The sequence below is a fragment of the Balaenoptera borealis genome, assembly GCF_965194805.1.
Source record: "Balaenoptera borealis genome assembly, chromosome: 20".
Taxonomy (NCBI): Eukaryota; Metazoa; Chordata; class Mammalia; order Artiodactyla; family Balaenopteridae; genus Balaenoptera; species Balaenoptera borealis.
Genome location: NC_138879.1, coordinates 26,828,538 through 26,845,287, shown reverse-complemented (window position 1 = coordinate 26,845,287; position 16,750 = coordinate 26,828,538). Strand labels below are relative to the sequence as shown.

General features: G+C 39.1%; 1 protein-coding gene across 4 annotated transcripts in view; it reads right to left on the bottom strand.

Annotated features, from left to right (window-relative positions):
* CA10 (carbonic anhydrase 10) overlaps positions 1–16,750 on the bottom strand; it is a 615,488-nt gene that overhangs the window by 321,565 nt on the left and 277,173 nt on the right. The window lies entirely within an intron of this gene.

The window sequence follows — 16,750 nt, the reverse complement described above, 5'->3', positions numbered from 1 at the left end:
TTTGCAAGAGAAAAACTACTTATTGAAAAATATTGGAGAGAAATACAGTATAATATTAAAGGTGGTTGATTCTCAAAGATGGGACTGTGTGTGCTTTTTTCTTATTTCTTTTCTTTACTTTTTGATTGTCTCTTATAAGCCCTTGTTACTTTTGCTGTGGAAAAACACAAAACTTTATTTAAAATAAACAAGCAATGTGGACTTTCTTTTCTGGAGATGACTAACTAGGCAATATTTGTTCTCAAAAGGTCTTTTGGGGTCTCCAGGAAACCTAGGTTAGATTTTGGTCTTCATCAGGTAGAAAGGCATTTCCTACTGTTCTTCCTTGGAGGCCCTATTTTATAGTTCACCAAAAGAAGAACATATTTATAGAGTGCTCAGAAATGGAAAGATGCCTCTGGTAAATCATAAAGTGAGGAAATAAGTCACCTCAGGTGTCCATGGTGATTTATTCTTTCATCTTTTTTCACTTGTTCCTCACAAGAGCCTTAAGAGATTAGGACACCAGGCAATATTAATGTCCATGTTACAGAAAATCAGGGACAATGAGAATAGTTACCTGCCAAGACCACACAATGAGCTTGCAAATATGTGACAATGGAATCTGATCTCAACTCTTAATTCAGTGCTCTCTTTAATGACAATAGCTATCTACACAGAGTTCTGATTACTCCTGGCAGGGAAGAAAAGCTTATCAGGCTATGGCTATCTAAAATATTGATGGATGAAGGTTCTGTGTAATGCCCACTCTAAATTCGGCATATTACAACTCTCGGCAAAATCAAAGGAATACCAGTTGTATCATACTCTTTTATTCAGGCATTCATGCAAAACTCATTTATTGCATGCCACGTACTATGAAAGTCCTGGGGATTCAGTGATGGTGGCTTTCAGGCAGCCTATAGTGGGGAAGAAGACAATTAAATCTAAAAGTATAATACAGTGGGAAGAGTGATGTGAAAGAGACATAATGAGGTGTCATAGCCTCTCAGAAGAGGGACATGTTGCTCCTCACTCATCCACTTGTTCATTCAACAAATATTCATCAAGTGCCTTCTTGTTGCCATTCTTTGTGTTGGGCTCTGGGGATATATAATAAAGAACACTTGATCTTTATCTTCAAGGATTATCATCTAATGGAGAAGAGAGAATGAATAAAACAGACATATTAAAACAGATACATTAAAAGAGAAATGTGATAAATGTGGCAAAGGGTAATTAGTGTTGTAAAAGCATATGATCTATACTTTTGGTTCAAAGGAGAGTTTCCTTGCAACCCTCTACTAGAAACTGAGAAATGTTCTATTTCCTCAAAGGCTTGGGCATTCAGAGGATAGTTTTCAGGGGCTGATTGGAAGTAGGCTACTTGATAATGCTTATACCTTTATTATAATAATTTGATAGATTCACTATTACTTATCATACTGCAGGTTTATTCACTCCCTCCCCACCACTGCATATAGTAGATGCTTATCCTCTTGTCCTCAGTGCATGGATGAAGTTTAAAGTTGGACTGTTCCTCTCTTCCAACAAGCCCCAAACACATTCTTAAAGAGAAAATTGCAATTATATCCATATTATTCATAGTAAAGCATTACCTCCTAACATGAAGCATCCTCCACTGGAGGTAACAGATGGCATTAGGATACTTATGTTAGAAGTAATGAAAACCTGATTATACTCTTTCTAATTTTTTACCCTCTTACATGAAGCATGCTATAGTTACCTCATAGAGTATGGTGATGTGTCAAAACTTAATTAGCCAGCAGTTGTACTCCATCTACATTATGTTGGAAAATACGTTTTCAAGAGCAAGAGAAAAGAGTTCAAAATACTCTGGCAGGAAGGGATTTCTTAGAACACAAAGGAGAGAGAATAATGTAATAAGCTATTTTATATTATCAAGGCCTTAATTCTTTCTTGGATAAATAGAAGCAGGAGAAAATTTTTTGGTTCCCTGGATGCAGCAGGGTTGGCATATCTTCTACACAAAAGTGGGAACTCAATGGCCTGACATATATATGTGTACTTATAGGGGAATCAGGAGTTACCATATTTGAAAGAAGTACAGTTCCTGTGTATCTGGAATGCATCATAGGGTAACCAACCATCCTGGTTTGCCTGGGACAGAGAGGGCTTCTGAGAGCAGGAATTTCAGTCCCAGACAAACTGAGATGTTTTCTTCACCTTAAATACATGTAAACTATGGTTATAGAAAAACTTTTAGTGTTTCAAACTTAGAAGTTCAAGTTGGCCAAGTCAGTACTGTTTCCTCTGCTCTCTTCTTTGACCATTGTGGAAGAAGAGGCTAACTATTCATAGAAACATCAAAGATCGTTCTTATTCCTAAAGTGGCTCATTAGTCCAAATCCCCTACTCCTCTCTCACCATCTTTCTTCTCCTCTGGCCCTGCTCCTTGCATCTTAGCTACCAACTTCCCTGCTTCTGGGCTGAGTACAGTCAATTGTTGACTGCAGCGGAGAAGAGTCTCTCAGGCTCATCTATCCTCTGTTCATGAAGCAGGCCCAGAGCTCTTTTTATATTTTCTAGGGATTTTTAACCAGCGGACAGAAAAAAAATGATATACACTTTCTTTTTTTACCAAAGTATAGTTGATTTACAATATTATATTAGTTTCAGGTTACAACACAGTGATTCAATATTTTTTATAGATTACAAACTTTCAAAGTAATAAAAAAAACCTCAAAAATCTCACAATAAGAATGTACTTTTGGAGTAATGATGGGAGCAGTCAAGATGGCGGAGGAGTGGGAGGACGTGGAATTCATTTCTCCCCACAAACGCATCAAGAATGCATCTACAAATGGAACAATTCTCACAGAGGACCTGCTAAACTCTAACAGAGGACCTCAGACACCTAAAAGGACAAGAAAGATCCCCGCATAAATGGGTAGGATGAAAGAAAGAAGAAGGGAAAAGGAAGAAGAGAGGAAGTGGATGGGACCTGTGCCCCTGGGGGGGAGCTGAAAGAAAGGAGAGGGTCTCACATTCGGGGAAACCCCCTCACCAGTGGCGAGATCAGCTGGGACAGAAGCGGAGCTTCAGGGGCTTGGAGGAGAGCTCAGCAACTGGTCTGTGGCAGGCAGGACAGAGTGAGACTTACACAGCTGGTCTGTGCCACAGCCTTGCACACCCCAGCCTGAGATGGGTGTCCACAAGTGTGCATGGGGACTGGGCGCTGTAACGTGGAGTTTGGATAGCAGACCTGGGGGGGAACTGATGTTGGCTGTGAGGAGACAGCCTGAAGGGACAGGAATGAGGAAATCTGCAACCAGGAATGCTCGTGGAGGAAGTGTGGGCCACCATAGAAGTAAAGCGCCATTGTTGAGTGATGCACAAAGGGCAGGGCCACCACTGCAGCCTCTCTCCTCACGTGCAGGACCCAGGGAGGGCTCACACTGAAGTAGCTTGGGCGTCCCTGGTCATCGCCTCCTCTGCTCCCTCCCCACCTGGGCGACCCACTCACCCTGATCACTGTCGTGGCCCCTTCCTGCCTCACAGCCCACTTGCCCTGATCACCACCTTGGCTTCCTCTTGCATGATGGGCTCGCACATACCGATAGCCACCCAGGTATCCTCCCGCCTGTGCAGCCCGCATGCTCTGATTGCTTCCTTTACCTCCTCCCACCTGACGGGCTCATGTGCTCTGGCAGCCTTGGGAGCAGATGGTGGTGGGTGGCCCACATGCAGAGATGGGGCTGAAAAAACAGCTGAGGCTCAGGAGCCACGTGGCTAAGGAAGAAGAGTTGAAGTCTCTCCTCACAGCTGCATGAACCACAGAGTTACACCTCCACTGATGGCTTCCTAAATTCAGCACCTGTGGAACATCTGAAAGGACAGCAAGTACTCCTGCAGCTGAGACAGGTCTGGCTTTAGCAACTGTGGGCTTTGTGAGCATGTACACATGGAAGTTGGGCGAGGTCAGAGTCTGAGCTGCCTCCATAGCTCCCACAATGGGTCCAGGTGCATGACTATTGCAGTCCTGGGACCTGACTTCAGTGGATCTTGCCTGGTGACCTGGTGAAAACAATGCCTGAGAGTCACTAGGGCCAATTGCCAGCATAACCCACAGTTAAGGTGGGGCCGAGAGGAGTACCAACAACAGTGTACTTTGTGAGCCTGCACAACGGACAAAAGGGGACACAACAAGCACATCCACAGGTGAACAACTCCAGAGGAGGAATACTCAGTTGCTTCTCTCCCTGTGGGAGTGCTCCAGTCCCACCTACCTCACATGGCAGATCAGAAGCACAGCTAAGAAACAGATCTGGGGTCCTCTACTGTAACACAAGGTTGCAGACCATGCCCTGACAGGGCAGTGACACCCACAAAGCAAAGGGGAGGCCCTGCTCAATATCCAAGTTAGGCTCTTGTCACCACAACACCAGTCAAACCCCCAATCAAAGGGATAATGGCCAGCATACACTGAGGAAAGAGGTGGCAATCATCCATAATAAAAACAGCCCTCACACCAAAAAATAAATAAATAAACCCATCCAGGCTACACACAGATGTTCCCACATAAAAATAGACCTCCAAGACAGTCTGAGGGTCTGGAATCAGGAGGGAGACCCTCCAGAGCATTTAGCCTTCAAGGCCAGTGGAGCTTGAGTGCAGGAGCTCCACAGAGCTGGGGGAAACAGAGACACCACCTTGGAGGGCTCACACAAGGTCTCACATGCACTGGGATCCAGCACAAAGCAGTAGCTCCATAGGAACCTGGGCTAGACATACCTAGGGGTCTTAGAGGTTCTCCTGGGGAGGCAGGGGTTGGCTGTAGCTCACTGTGGGTTCAAAGGGACAGGTGGCAGAGGTCCCAGGGAATATTAATCAGTTTGAGCTCTCCTGGAGGTCCCCATTTAGCACCAAGACCTGACCCCACCCAACAGCCTGCAGGCTCCATTGCTAGAAAGCCTCAGGCCAAACAACCAGCAGGACAGGAACACAGCCCCACCCATCAGCAGACAAGCTGCCCAAAGTCAGAATAACCTCACAGACAGCCCCAAAACACCACTTGACATGGCCCTGCCCACCAGAGGAACAAGACCAGCTTCACTCACCAGAGGGTAGGCACCAGTCCCTCCCACCAAGAAGATTGCACAAGTCCCTGGACCAACCTCACCCACCAGGGAGTAGACACCTGAAGCAGGAGGAACTATGATCCTGCAGCCTGCAGAAAGGAGACCACAAACACAGTAAGTTAGACAAAATGAGATGACAGAGAAGTATGTTGACATGAAGGAGCAAGATAAAAACCCACAAGAACAACTAAATGAAGAGGAGATAGGCAATCTGCCTGAAAAAGAATTCAGAGTAATGACAGTAAAGATGATTCAAAATCTCAGAAAAAGAATGAAGGCTCAGATTGAGAAGATACAAGAAATGCTTAACAAAGACCTAGAGGAACTAAGGAACAAACAGAGATGAACAATAAAATAACTGAAATGAAAAATACACTAGAAGGAATCAATTGCAGAATAACTGAGGCAGAAGAATGGATAAGTGATCTGGAAGATAGAATGGTGGAAATCATTTCTGGGGAACAGAATAAAGAAAAAAGAAGGAAAAGAAATGAGGACAGTCTCAGAGACCTTAGGGACAACATTAAGTGCAAAAACATTTGCATTAAAGGGGTCTCAGAAGAGGAAGAGAAAGAGAAAGGCCCTGAGAAATTATTTGAAGAGATTAGAGTTGAAAACTTACCTAACATGAGATAGGAAATATTCACCCAAGTCCAGGAAGCACAGAGTTCCATACAGGATAAACCGAAGGAGGAATATGCCAAGACATATATTAATCAAACTAACAAAAATTAAATACAAAGAAAAAATATTAAAAGCAAATTGGGAAAAGCAATAAATAACATATAAGGGAATAGCCATAAGGTTATCAGCTGATTTTTTAGCTGAAACTTTGAAGGCCAGAAGGGAGTGGCATAATATATTTCAAGTAATGAAAGGGAAAAACCTACAACCAAGAATACTCTACCCAGCAAAGCTCTCATTCAGATTTCATGGAGAAATCAAAAGATTTACAGACAAGCTAAAGCTAAAAGAATTCAGTACCACCAAATGAGCTTTGAATCAAATGCTAAAGGAACTTCTCTAGGTGGGGAAAAAAGAGGTCACAACTAGAAACAATAAAATCACAAATTGGAAAAACACTGGTAAAAGCAAATATACAGTTTAAGCAGGAAATCATCCATACATGAATATGTTATCAAACCCAGCAACCATGAGGAGAGTAGAGTAGAAATGCAGGAAACGGGAATTGCATTTGAAATTGAGACCAGCAACTTAAAACAACCTTGTATATATTATATATATACATGGCTATATCAAAACATCATGGGAAATGCAAACAACAAACTACAATAGATACTACAAACTACAATAGATACAAAACTACAATAGATACAATAGATACACACACAAAAAAGAAAAAACAACCCAAACACAACACTAAAGATGGTCATCAAATAACAAGAGAAGAGAACAAAAAAGGAAGGGAGGAAACAAGACCTACAAAAACAAACCCAAAACAATTAAGAAAATGACAATAAGAACATACATATCAATAACGACCTTAAATGTAAATGGATTAAATGCTCCAACCAAAAGACATAGACTGTCTGAATGGATACAAAAACAAGACCCACATATATGCTGTCTACAAGAGATCATCTTCAGACTGAGGGACACATACAGACTGAAAGTGAGTGGATGGAGAAAGATATTCCATGAAAAGGGAAATGAAAAGAAAGCTGGAGTAACAACACTCATATCAGACAAAACAGACTTTAAAAGAAAGACTGGTATAAGAGACAAGGAAGGACACTACATAATGATCAAGTGATCAATCCAAGAAGAAGATATAACAATTTTAAACATATATACACCCAACATAGGAGCACCTCAATATATAAGGCAAATGGTAAAAGCCATAAAATGCAAATCAACACTCAAACAATAATAGTGGGGAACTTTAACACTCCATTTACACCAATGGATAGATCATCCAGACAGAAAATTAATAGGGAAACACAAACCTCAAATGACACATTAGACCAGATAACCTAATTGATATTTATAGGACATTCCATCCAAAAACAGCAGAATAAACTTTCTTCTCAAGTGCAAATGTGATATTCTCCAGGATAGATCACATCTTGCATCACAAATCAAGCCTCAGTAAATTCAGGAAAATTGAAATCCTATCAAGCATCTTTTCTGACCACAATGTTATGAGATTAAAAATAAATTAAGGGAAGAAAAACTGTAAAAAACACAAACACATGGAGTCTAAACAATATGTTACTATACAACCAATGGATCACTGAAGAAACCAAAGAGGAAATCAAAAAATACCTAGAGACAAATGAAAAGAAAACACAATGATCCAAATCCTATGTGACACAGAAAAAGCAGTTCTAAGAGGGAAGTTTATAGCAATACAGTCTTACCTCAGGAAACAAGAAAAATATCAAGTAAATAACCTAACCTTACACCTAAAGAAACTAGCGAAAGAAGAACAAAGAAAACCCAAAGTTAGTAGAAAGAACAAAATCATAAATATAGAGCAGAAATAAATGAAATACAGATAAAAAAAACAATAACAAAGATTAATTAAAAGAAATTAAAAGCTGGTTCTTTGAGAAGATAAACAAAATTGATAAACCTTTAGCCAGATTCATCACAAAAAAAGGGAGAGGACTGAAATCAATAAAATTAGAAACAAAAAAGGAGAAGTTACAACTGACACTACAGAAATACAAAAGATCCATCAGAAAATCTACAAACAACAAATGCTGGAGAGAGTGTGGAGAAAAGGGAAACCTCTTGCATTGTTGGTGGGAATGTAAATTGATACAGCCACTATGGAGAACAGTATGGAGGTTCCTTAAAAAACTAAAAATAGAATTACCATGTGACCCTGCAATCTCACTACTGGACATATACCCAAAGAAAACCATAATTCAAAAAGACATATGCAACCCAATGTTCATTGCAGCACTATTTACAATGGTCAGGTCATAGAAGCAACCTAAATGCCCATTGACAGATGAATGGATAAGAAGATGTGGTACATATATACAATGGAATATTACTCAGCTATAAAAAGGAACGAAATTGGGTCATTTTTAGAGACGTGGATGGATCTAGAGACTCATACAGAGTGAAGTCAGAAAGAGAAAAACAAATATCATATATTCACGTATATATGTGGAACCTAGAAAAATGGTACAGATGAACTAGTTTGCAGGACAGAAATAGAGACACAGATATAGAGAACAAACATATGGACACCAAGGGGGAAAATGGTGGGGAGAGTGGTGTGATGGGATGAATTCGGAGATTGGGATTGACATATATGCACTAATATGTATAAAATAGATAACTAATAAGAATGTGCTGTAAAAAAATAAAATAAAATAAAATTTCAAAAATAAGAAAGAAATACAAAGGATAATAAGAGACTACAACAAGCAACTATACAGCAAAAAAATGGACAACCTAGAAGAAATGGACAAATTCTTAGAAAGGTACAACCCTACAAGACCAAACCAGGAAGAAACAGAAAATATGAACAGACCAATCACAAGTACTGAAATTGAAACTGTGATTTAAAAACTTCCAACAAACAAAAGTCCCAGACCAGATGGCTTCACAGGCAAATTCTCTTAAACATTTAGAGAAGAGTTAACACCTAGACTTCTGAAACTCCTCCAAAACATTACAGAGGAAGGAACACCCTCAAGCTCATTCTATGAGGCCACCATCACCCTGATACCAAAACCAGACAAAGATATCACAAAACAGGCCTGTATCACTGATGAACATATATGCAAAAATCCTCAACAAAATGCTAGCAAACCAAATTCAACAACACTTTAAAAGGATCATACACTGTGATCAAAGGGGGAGGGATTCAAGGATTCTTCAATTATGTGCAAATCAATCAATGTGATAGACCATATTAACAAACTGAAGCATAAAAATCACATGATCGTCTCAATAGATGCAGACAGAGATTTTGACAAAATTCAACACCCATTTATGATAAAAAAAAAAAAAAAACACTGCAGTAAGTGGGCATAGAGGGAATCTACCTCAACATAATAAAGGCCATATATTACAAACCCATGGCAAACATCATTCTCAATGGTGAAAAATTGAAAGCATTTCCTCCAAGATCAGGAACAAAACAAGGATGTCCATGATCACCACTTTTATTCAACATAGTTTTGGAAGTCCTATCCACACCAATCAGAGAAGAAAAAGAAATAAAAGAATCCAAATTGGAAAGAAGAAGTAAAACTGTCATTGTTTCCAGATGACATGATACTATACATAGGAAATCTTAAAGATACCACCAGAAAACTACTAGAGCTCATTTACACAGAAAATCTCTTGCATTCCTATACACTAACAATGAAAGATCAGAGAGAGAAATTAAAGAAACAGTCCCATTTACTATTGCATGAAAAAGAATAAAATACCTAGGAATAAATCTACCTAAGGAGACAAAAGACCTGTACTCAGAAAACTACAAGATGCTGATGAAAGAAATCAAAGATGACACAAGCAGATGGAGAGATATGCCATGTTCTTGGATTGGAAGAATCAATATTGTCAAAATGACTATACTACCCAAAGCAATCTACAGATTCAATGCAATCCCTATCAAATTACCACTGGCATTTTTCACAGAATTAGGACAAAAATTTTTACAATTTGTATGGAAACACAAAAGACCCCGAATAGCCAAAGCAATCTTGAGAAAGAAAAATGGAGCTGGAGGAATCATGCTCCCTGACTTCAGACTATACTATAAAGCTACAGTAATCAAAACAGTTTGATATTGGCACAAAAACAGAAATATAGCTCAATGGAACAGGATAGAAAGTCCAGAGGTAAACCCATGAAACTATGGTCACCTAATCTAAGACAAAGTACGCAAGAATATACAATGGAGAAAAGATAGTCTTTTCTGTAAGTGGTTCTGGGAAAACTGTACAGCTACATGTAAAAGAATTAAATTAGAACACTCCTTAACACCATACACAAAAATAAACTTAACATGGATTTAAGACCTAAATGTAAGGCTAGATACCCAGATACTATAAAACTCTTAGAGGAAAACATAGGCAGAACACTCTCTGACATAAATTGCAGCAAGATCTTTTTTGATCCACCTCCTAGAGTAATGAAAATAAAAACAAAAATAAACAAATGGGACCTAATTAAGCTTAAAAGCTTTTGCACAACAAAGGAAACCATCAACAAAACGAAAACACAACCCTCAGAATGGCAGAAAATATTTGCAAATAAAGAAACCAACAAGGGATTAATCTCCAAAATGCACAAACAATTCATGCAGCTCAATATGAAAAAAACAATCAAACAAACAAACCGAATCCAAAAATGGGCAGGATACCTAAATAGACATTTCTCCAAAGAAAACATACGGATAGCCAACAGGCACATGAAAAGATGCTCACCATCACTAATTATTAGAGAAATGCAAATACAATGAGGTAGCATCTCACACCAGTCAGAATGGCCATCATAAAAAAGTGTGCAAATAATAAATGCTGTAGAGGGTGTGGAGAAAAGATAACCCTACTACACTGTTTGTGGGAATGTAAATTGGTACAGTCACTATGGAGAACATTATGGAGGTTCCTTAAAAAACTAAGAATAGAGCTACCACATGATCCAGCAATCCCACTCTTGGGCATATATCCAGAGAAAACTGTAATTTGAAAAGATACATGCACCCCAATGTTCATTGCAACACTATTTACAATAGCCAAGACATGAAAGCAACCTAAATGTTAATCAACAGAAGAATGGATAAAGAAGATGTGGTATGTATATACAATGGAATATTGCTCAGTCCTAAAAAGGAATAAAATAATGCCACTTGCAGCAACATGGATGGGCCTAGAGATTGTCATACTGAATGTAGTAAGTCAGGCTGAGATAGACAAATATCGTGTTATATCACTTATATGTGGAATCTATGAAATGGTGCAAATGAACTTATTTACAAACAGAAATAGAGTCACAGATGTTGAAAAAAGCCATGGTTATCAGGAGGAAAGGGGGGGATAAATTGGGAGATTAAGATTGACACATGCACACTACTATATATAAAATAGATAACTAATAAAGACCTACTGTATAGCACAGGGAACTCTATTCAAAACTCTATAATAACCTATAAGTGAAAAGAATCTAAGAAAGTCTGGAGATATATATACATATATATATATATATATATAAATGATTCACTTTGCTGTTCATCTGAAACTAACATAACATTGTAAATCAACTATACTCTAATAAAAATTAAAATAAAATAGTAATGAATGTAAAAATAAAATGTACTTTTGGAGCTCTCTAGTATATACCTGAAGCAAGTTCTATCTCAGTTTCCTTATTTACTAAGTGCTTGCCTGACAGTTAATGTCTTCTCTAAGTAACCCCCAACCCCTCTTTGCTTCTACTATTGGCAGGCTTAATGACCAGGTCTCTATCCTAGGCTCCTTCCACTTCTCATGGCTATAGGAGGCAGTGAATGTAATATAAAACACATGGATTTGGAGTTCCCTGCCTGTTCAGAGCTGGTTTCAGATCCTGGTTCTTCCACCTTCTAGTTGAATATGCTTGGATGAATTACTTAATTCCCCTAAACTTCACATTACTCATAGAGATTTAAAAACATTAAAAAGTAATATTTACATATTCCCAATCTTCTAAGAAGACTGTTTTGTTTGCTCCTATGTTCAGCGTGATAGATAATTATGAGAAACAGAAGAATCTCAGCAATCAAAGATGCAAGTTAAGTTCTCTATATTCTCTTCATTAAGGTAAGTAAGGGTTAAAGATTTGCTCTAAGGTTGGAAATAAGAAATTATTCATCAGTCCCCCAGCGATTGCAGTTGACTCTCCCCTGTGGCATTGAGACAACTACAGAATTAGAAAATGGAGCTTAGATATGGAGTTAGAAATATTTGGGTAAACAGTTCACACCAGGTCTCAAGGGGGGATAATTCCTCTCAACCTCTCAGGCTTTTTGTGAGAATTAATTAAGAATGGACTTAAAATCATGGGGCACAGAGTAAGGTCTCAATGACCCTTGGTTTAGTTGGGCAGACTTCATTTTCCTTTTTGGCAAAGGGAATCAAAGGCTTACACAGCTAGAAAGTAGCATTTCTAGCACTCCTTGGCTTCTCTTCTTACTTACCTAGAATCTATGGTCCATCACCACAATCAGTGCATTTCCCATAACTTAATTCCTTTGCTCCTCTTTCCTTTTATCACACTCACGTGGCACACCCTATAGTTAGTTGGAACTAGATCTCTGCCTACCTCGTTCCTGCCCCCAACTCGAATGAATCTGGATAAAAACATACAGCTATATTTTCATTTGTAACCATAACTCTCAGTGTGCCCTCAGCACTCTGTGGAAACCTTGTCATATGCTTTGGTCAATTCACAAATCGCATATTCAGGGGTACCTATTTTATATCTTCTCCTCACCCTCCTCAAATTTCCCATTCCCATTTTCACTTTCAGTTTATACCCTTGATTATTTGACTGATAACATAAAGCAATTAGATATAGAGCTACTTCTTCTTCCCATAACCCTGCATTCTCCCCCAGCTCCATCCACACCCAGACCCTTCTCATCCCTCCAGCTATGGGAGTGAGTTAGCCCTTTACATACTGATGGACAGCACCTCATTTTTCACACTGGATCTCCCCTTCTCTTGCTTAAAGGAGGACTTGAAACCTACAGGTAACTTATCTTTCCTTAACATTACAAGTGAATTGGATTATTCCCATCAACATAAAAATATGTCCTAATTTCTCCTGTCTGAAAAACAAACAAAGCTTCTTTTGATCCTCATTCCTCTCTAGCTGCCCTGCCTTCATATGTATACTTTTTGTACACCCCCAACTGCTGTGAGTACAGCTACTGGGAATCCTCAACTGCCAGAATTGCTTTTAGCTGGTAAGAGCCTCCTGTCCAAGGTCATGCTCCCTTCCCAGGTAGCCCTCAGTCATCCACTGGTTATGTACTGGACTAAAGGTGAGAGCCCCCTCACTTTAGTGGGGGGCCATTCTGAAGGGCCATCCCAGCTTCAGAGCTCACCATGTGGTCACCTTCAGCCTTTGTTGAGACTGCATCACAGGCCACCTTCTCCCCTCTACTCATTCTTTATTCCTTCCTTTCCCACATAAGAGTTAAGCTTGCAATCCCTCTCAAATAAACTTCTTGCACACCAATGTCCATCTCAGAGTCCTTTCTTGGGGAACCTGACCTGCAATACCTCTATTAAAAAGTAAACTCCACCAGTGCTGGAACCTTATCTGTCTGGTTTTCAACTATATGTACAGAGCCTAGAACAGTACCTGGAACAGAGTAGGTGTTCAATAGATAGTTGCCAAATTAATTATAAAGTGGCAGAACTGGTATCAGATCCAGTTCTACAAGATTTTAAAGCCAGTGCTGTCTGCCTCACAGACACTACCTTGAAGGCATTTCCAACTAATAATCTTGAGATCCAGTTCAATTTGAAACACTGCCCTTGCTTCTGCATGCACCTGGTACCAGATGAGACTTACAGGCAGCTAAGCACAGGGATTAATCGGAAGAACTCATCCTCACAAATGTCGAACCTAGAAGAGCTCATGTGTGGCAGTGTAATTACTTAGATGGCATCGACACATCAGAAGGATCCTGGAGAGTCCAGACCCAAGTTCAGCTTGAGAGGTTTCTATCTTAACTTTGAATTTCCCTGGCCTCTGTCACTTAAAGTCAAACAACATCATTTAAACAAATTTTGAGTGTGTAAATAATTTCTCCTTTTCTACTGGTCTGCTAAGTAAACCAATATTAAAGACTAGAATATTTATCATGTTGACAGCTCCTGCCTGCTAGATTAGATTTTGTCAGGAAACTGAATTTTCCTCTGAGAGCATTCAACTCCGCAGCTTCCTATTCTTGACTTCCACTTTAGACACTTTTGGTATTATCTAGCTCTACACCAAAATAAAATGGGAAGTAGCCAATAGAAGTAGTTGAGTATATTGGAAATCTTCATTCCAGACTATTTGAGAAATACAAATTCAGTTACTAAATAAAAAGCCAATTTGGTTAAAGAATGATGCTGTATCTTCCAAACGACTCCTGTCGCATCCACTGGATTAAAACTCACAGAATCACAGCTCATGTTCCAGTGATGTGTTTAGTACCCTTCTTTACCAAATCACTAGGAAAGCTATGTCTTGTGACATCTGTCCAAATGCAGAGAGAATCAAATTCTGATTATGCTAATCTGATATTGATGCAAGGACATTAGTGAAATAGACTAATCTCACTGAATAAAATGCCCTTGGCTTTCATAACCAATTTCTTGACTTGACTTCATCTGGTTCTCTGAAAAAGCCAGAGATACAGCTTCCATTATATTGCAGGGAAGACCATAACTCAAGTGAATGCATGCACAAGCACACACATTTTTTCAGAGCAGCCATGCTGTCTTTTCTACTGTCAGTATAGATGTGTAGCCATTTCCTAGTAACAGGTGAGACAGAAGGTAAAAGATGTACTGAGATAGCTCTTTCCTGGCCTCTGTAAAACAAAACAAGACAAAACTCATTTTCCAGTTAAAGCGACACTGAATAAGACAGGATGCCATCTCTGTTTTGCAAAATTATAGTGAAGGTAGTTCGAGCTTCTCTGGAACTAGAGGTCAGGCCTTCAGAATTAGTTATTATTTATCTCCAGACTGAGTATAGAGCTTCCTATCATGATTTCTGGGATTGAAAACCACACAAAGCAGGTGAAATTTAGAGGTAAACACTACCAGTTTGAAAAGAGGGAAACATTGTGTCCTCTATTCTTTCTATTGAGTTATTTTGAGACATGGGAAGACACTTCAGAAGCATGCAAAATACTAGAAATGAAAAGCAACACCTTTTATTAAGAGCAAATGACAGTGTTGAGATGAGACTGAACATGTCAATTTCCAGTCATCCATTCAAAGGACAAAGAGCCCATTTCAGGGAACCTTCTACAGATGTTCTTTTGATAGTTTTTTTATTTAATAGTCAACTGGAGGCTCAGATTTTTATAATTTGATTTCCCAGAAAAAGCATCCTCTTCTCTGAGGAGACTATTCAGTACCTCTGAGATTTACAGAAATCAGTCTTGTGCAATGTGCTCATCTCATTGATGTTAACTGCAGAAGGTAACAAGAGTGGTAAGAAAGATCCCTCTCCTCAACAGCCTGCAGGCCAACTCATAGTCCCCTCCTCTATTTTAACTGCACTGGGTCTTTGAAGCTACTGCACCTTCTTCCACTCTGTATGCAACTGAGAATATTTTCCACTTTAATTTTTGAAATTGTAGACACGTAATAAAATGTTGCACTGTTTTGCTTAATCCATCTGCTCCTGCTTATATCTGTTATGCTTTCTTTTCAATTCCTAGTGACTGAAGCTATTTAAACCAGACCCACCAGTCAGAAGCAGGGTGACAAGAATTAACAGGAGAAAGAAAAGCTCACATCCTTTTGTGGGTTCAGGCTGGAGGGTGGAAAGAAGAGAGGCTTAGGGAGGGGATAGTGTCAGAGGGGAGCCTTAGAGATAATGCACTGAATCCCCTTTGATGTTACCCTTAAGCTCTTTTAGAAAACTTAATCTCCAAAGATTTAGTTTAATTTTGATTATAAACAAAATATCTTTCTACCAATGGTAATTAATAAAATTAGAAAGCAGAAAAACGGACCAGCTGATTTCCCTCTTCTTATAGGTACACTTGACAGTGCAAAGCTTTATTTTATTATCTGTTTTATTCTTCCTTCTATCTTGCCTCATTCCACAAAAGACTTAACATGGCTTACAGAAATAAATGTATATAACATTACATATAACCAAAGAGTCAAAGCAAGTAAAAAAATTGGAATAGAACAGCAGGATCCAGAAAGGAATTCAGTGGGTTATAAAGTCCCACTAATTTTATTACAGGTGAAAACTTGGCTCTGAAAATCTTGACACTCAAAGGGAAATGAACCATACAGTCACACAATTCTCATGCAGGAAAAAAGCACATCAATTGTACAGAGGAAGCAAGGTTTTTCCTAGCATTTAGTATTAAAGAAATTTCTTACCTAGGGCTTCCTTTAGGAAGACCCAGTGACACAATGTCCTTTTCAAAATACCAGCAGCAATTTAAGGGTAGATATTTCTGCCGAATTGCTCATAAATTTGAGTTTTGGAAAGCCAAATGGATCTTAAAGACATTTGTGATTAGAACAAGGGGACAAATTTTGGTCTGTAAGTTGTGGTCTTTCAATTTATCACTTTGTTAACTTTGGATTGTTTTATGTGAAATTTTCTCAAATAAAGGCAACCTAGGTAGTGGAGAAAATTTGTTGGAAGCTACAGATGGACATGCAAACACGGCCAATGGAATATGGGTGGAAGTGACTGTGGGCTAGTTTTGCCCCTAAGGCTTATGTGGCATTATATGCTTTACTTGCCCTCCTGAAAACTTTTGATCTCAACCAGAAGGACAGTTTCTAGGTAGTTCCTCCCCCTTCAGCCGGGGCCATAGAACATATCTGACCTTAACTTGAAGCTTGAATGAGGCCTCCTCCAGCAGACCTGAAGACCAATGAGCAAGAAATACATGCTTATGTTTTATATCACCA